At 48.7% G+C, this 5,285-nt stretch overlaps 1 pseudogene; it reads right to left on the bottom strand.

Annotated features, from left to right (window-relative positions):
• Positions 1–1,515: 1,515 nt before the first annotated feature.
• Positions 1,516–4,976, bottom strand: LOC136534454 (uncharacterized; annotated as a pseudogene).
• Positions 4,977–5,285: the final 309 nt, after the last annotated feature.

The following is a 5,285-nucleotide window of genomic DNA, read 5'->3' as shown; positions in this document are numbered from 1 at the left end:
CGGGCGAGACCGAGCCCGCCCTATAAGCGTTGGGTGAGGCAGAACCGAACTCCTGTTACTCGAACAAGGGATGACATGACGCCTTTATGCGTTCGGAAGTTTTTCACGTTTGGTGGTTATCGGTTCCGCCTTCTGGGGTACCCCGGTATTAGGTCCCTGACAAGAGCACTAGGAAATACAGGTGGGAATGTTTGATGGTCAAGCTAAGTTCTTGGATGAACTGAAGGGGAACAAAGTAATTACACGGAAGAGGGGATATAGACCTGACTACGTCAACCTATTCGTTAAACATCACAAAGACAAGATGCGTGAGTTTGTTAGACAGCGCGGTATTTGTAATCCGATCGATGTTGGGCTTGACAAATGGGGATTGGAGAGACAGATCACGTTAGAGGAGGAGAGGGCAAGGAAGGAGGCAAGGGAGGAGACAAGAGTACAGATGCAGGTCTTGAACGAGCATGTTGTTGCATTATGTGCCAGTGAGTGCTTGAAAGCCTATTTTTCATTGCCTGATTTTAAATGTAATATAATCACGTTGCTAACTGATTGTATTTTATACATAAAGGGATTAGATGCAGCGAGGAACATGCTGCAGAGGTGGCTCGTGCAAGGTATGAGGAAAAGAAGTTAGATGAGCATATAAAGCGAGCTGGTCGCACCGTTGAATCACCAATTATGTTGTCTGATGAGGCAGAGGAGGCTGAGGACGATACTGGTAGACTGAGCGAGCTCATCGCTGTAGCAGAGATGGGCTTGTAGGCGGAGGCGGCTGAGGATGACACTGACAGACTGAGCGAGCTCATCGCTTTAGTAGAGGCAGGCTTACAGGCGGAGGAGGATGACAACGCGTTCTTCACTCAGGTCACAGAGGCCGCTTACTATAGGCGAAAAACAGATCAGGGCAATGCAGGTGAGCCTAGCCACAACAACAGGATTGTGGTTGAGGATTGGTACTCGAACGACGAGTTGCTTACTCAGTATGTTTCTGAGTGAGGGTTTATGATTGCGCCTTCTGTTAGTTCCAAGCGTTATTAATGATCAATGTAGCTATGTACTATAAATTCCATTATGTTGTCTTATATTCTATTTGAACTATTGATGTATTGTACCCATGTATCATATACTTGGATTACCCATGGTCGATCTTAAGTGATCCCATTTGTTTATATCATGCGTCGAGAATTTCTAAAATGAACATAATCGAGTGAAATTATTTTGAATACAACGCCATAGCCCACTGGTTCTGCCGCGCCATAGCCCAGGCCATGCCGTGCCATAGTCCATGGCGCGGTAGTGGCACGCCATAGCCCACGGCGTGGTAGTGATGCTGATAGAAACCGACCAGCCTCAATTGAGCTGCTGTCGGTGCTGTAAACAACTACAAGTGCTACCATGACCATGCACAATGTGAAATGAATATGAAGCAAATAAATGGACAACAAGTTGCCACATAACATTTTTATTGGTTTATGAGTCTGCAAGTTTCAGATGACAATATTTGTTCGACGTAATGAACTAAGTCCCAGGAATGTAAGGATCCCTCGAACGCCTCTTGAAAACCTCGTCGTCCGTTGGAAGAAAGGGGTAGTCGTACTCCACCTCAAGAAAGGGGTACATATGGTGTGGCATGGGAGGGGCCATCCTGTTACAAATTGATAAACAAAGGGTTAGAGTATTCAAATTAACAATATTCAAAATAACATTATGTATCATTGCAAAATTTAAACAACTTATTACGCAATATGAACACAATATAAAAGCACCTGCTGCCCTCGTCTTCTATGCCTGCTAGCCTTGTGACCAGATTTTTTGCAAACAGAGTAAAGATTCCTGACACGGGTCTCGTTGAAGTCTCCCCCGCCGTACATGTCTTTGTCGTACCCTCTCATAGCGTCCATGTCCCCCTTGAGTCGCTTCTTCATCCTCCTACCCTTCCCTAACTTCATTAGATCCGGATGCGGCACGTATTCATAACCATTATAAGGTGGCCACTGTGTCAGGTCAAGGTATGGCTCAAAGCTCATCTCCCAAATACTAACGGTGTTTTAACGGAGATACAAGGGTGACATATATGGCAGATACTCATAGTTGTACCCGCGAACCCTGTAGGCTGTGATCATATGAGAGCAAGGGGCATGCATGATCTGAGGGACATTGCAACTGCACTCTACCTTTTCAAGATCAACATGGTAGTTTTGTCCATCATAACATTCAACGCCCAAGCTTGTGTCACCCTTGCTCCGTACACTAAAGATATGGCGGCAGGGTCCATATGGCTCGGCGGTGTGCTGCTTGGCCAATTCCTCCGCCTCCTTCAAATATTCAGCTCCAGCCTTTCCAAAACGCCCCTGCTCAGCTGTATTCCTCTGCGCAAGTTCCCACCTCTTGATAAAATATTCGTTGCACTTATGAAAGGAGAACTCAGCAATTCTAGACATAGGCAACGATTGAACTCCGGTGAATACACAGTTGAAGGACTCCGATGAGTTAGTGGTCATGATGCCATACCTGAAACTCACCTCATCATATGCTAACGCCCACTGTGCCTTCTGTTCTATCTGCGCCTCTAACCAGGCCTTTCCCGCTTCATTTACTATCTTGTCTAGTTCTCTCTTTGTCTCCTTGAACTGGTGCTCTGTACGTACACAACATAGAGCCTTTACCTTGTCACATACCTCCAGCTTCCGCTGACACCGCCAAAAATTAGCGACAAAGTGTCTCATGCACCATCTATGCACTAGAGGCGGGAACCCATCTATATGCTCAGCTGCAGCATTAAGAAGCCCTACGTGACAGTCTGAGATCAAACATATAGTGCAAGATGGGCTAAGCACTTGTACACGTAGAAGCCGCATGAACTATGACCACAATTCATTATTCTCTCCCTCTACCAAAGCAAAAGCCATGGGTACTATCTAGTCCTCAGGATCAACAGCAGCGGCCATCATCAAGGTGCCCTTGTACTTTCATGTCAGGAAAGTGCCATCAACAAGTACGACTGGCCGACAAAACTGGAATGCATGTTCCGTTTGCGTGAACGACCAGAATACACGATAGAGGACATGCCTCAATGGGTCCCGAAAACACATCCCTCCAGTGTCCACAAACCATTTCAAGCTAGGGTTATAGTAATGCATTGCACATAAGATGCGGGGCACCCTGTTGTATGCTTCCTTCCAACTACCCCATCAAATCGCCAGGGCAATTTGCTTAGCATGCCAAGCCTTTCCATACTTCACATCATACTTAACAAAGCCAGATACGGATTGTTGTAAAGAAGACACCGAAATGTCATTATTGTCATCAACGAGCCCTAATATGCGATGGGCAAGGTAACATGCAGTGAGCTGCTGATGATTTTCCTTCCCCCTATTGTCTAGGCAAGTGTGGGGTTTGACAACTTTAGTTATCCTCCACTTGCCATCACTCTGTCTCTTTCATGCATTTAACCTCCACATACAACCGTTTTTGCATATCACATGGTACCTCAACTCCTGGTCCAAATGAGTGATGGTGTACGGCCTATGATGATACACAGCATAGTCCTGAAGGAAGAGCTTCATCTTTGACATTGTATTGAATATCATCCCCTTCCTAAGGGTTTCTTTCTCATGGTCATACAATGATTTCCTACACATTTGGAGACCGTGTCATAAACTGCCATATCCGTCATGCTGACATCCCTATAGTTCAAAATGCCCCTGAAAGATACATTCATCGACCTTAATTGTTCAAGCTCAGTTGTTGTGTAAGGTGGTGATGGAACATACTGCTGCGCTTCGCTAATTCTGGCCCATGAATCATAGGAGGTATCATTTGTTGTCAAATCTATGACTAGTCTACCCTGAGCCTGGACACCATGCAAAACCTCAGTCGGTACTGGTAATTGCATAGTATGAACCGGTCCTGGCATGGCATCAACCAGTGTTGGCATAGCATCTGTACATCCTTGGTCATCATCAGAATCGTCTGAATCACTGCTAACTACATCACCGATCCTGTCTATCTCTGGCGCCATGTGGTTGGCCTAATCTCCTGCTTCGCCCCTCCTGAAGTAGGAGTCATTAGCTCCGACGGGAGACGCCGACGACGAGCTTGCTGGCCTGTTGACGTCAAGGTTTCTCATCTTCTCGAAGCTGCACAGCGTCACGATGTCCGTGACGACCCCAGTGGCCTCCTCATCCTCCAAGAACGGCTGCTCGATGAACTGGGCAACTTCCTGGTGCCGCCGGTTAGGTCGCGCAGCATGTGCTCGGACCTCAGGAACAGCACCGTCTCCGGGCTCGCCTTGATGGCATTCCAATACCCGAGGACATTGTCCAAGATGGGGCCGCTCAAACTGCTGCCATCGCAGGCCGACTCTAACACGTCGAGGAACGACAGGCTGGGTTGCATTCTTCTGCCGAAGTGCCACATAGAAACCACCATGTCCTTGGGATCCCTACATGTGTAGACGATCTTGCAGCAGTCGGGGTTGGCGACGATGGAGGCGAGCAGGAGCACGTGGTGCATGTGCGTGGCCATGAGCCTCGGCGACGGCAGTGCATCCACCCGGCTCCCCCACCCCGTGGCGAATAGCTTCTCCATGAACAGCACGCAGTCATGCGGGTTGAGGCAGAGGAGCGGGTGTGCCGCGTCTTGCACCGGCGGGTGCGCGCCCCGCACCATGGTGGCGAACGCCAGCGCCTTGAGCCACGTGGTGCCGCACTTGGGCGCGCTCGCGAGCACCACGTCGCCCTGGCACGGCGCGAACAGCCCGCACTGCACGACCATTATCCCCAGCACCCACGGCGCCAGCAGCCCAGCACCCAGGTGCTCTGGTAGCAGCGCAGCCGCAGCTTCGGGTTGCTTAGGAGCGCAGAGGCCAAGCTCTCGTACTCCTTCACTCAGGGATCATTCTTCTCGACGTCCGTGTCCACGTTGCCAGTGCCGGCGTTGTTGAATGGCAACGGCACTGGCCCAGTAACGTTAAGCATGATGGTTCTAGCCGTGGTACGTACAGTACGTAGCAGGCTGCTGCTAAAGCGCTCCGCTAAGGGAGAGCAGAATTGTGATATGGTTTCCCATAGTGTATCAGCGTCTAGAATGGTCAGCGTGCTCTCTGCTGATTGTTGTGCGACTGATTAAAATAGCGCGAACGATCAGACATCTTCGTAACATTCTCTTTTAGAAAAAAATCATTTCTGCATAACCTTTATTGGCTGGTCTCGTGTGCGTGCCGTTGTTTCAGTTTTCACGCGGTCCAGTGCTTACGGTGATGGTAGTCAAATAAAATATACTTTTGT

This window comes from Miscanthus floridulus, unplaced genomic scaffold (genome assembly GCF_019320115.1).
Source record: "Miscanthus floridulus cultivar M001 unplaced genomic scaffold, ASM1932011v1 os_1956, whole genome shotgun sequence".
Classification (NCBI taxonomy): domain Eukaryota; kingdom Viridiplantae; phylum Streptophyta; class Magnoliopsida; order Poales; family Poaceae; genus Miscanthus; species Miscanthus floridulus.
The sequence above is the reverse complement of the archived record's forward strand: the minus strand, read 5'-3'. Positions and strand labels throughout refer to the sequence as shown.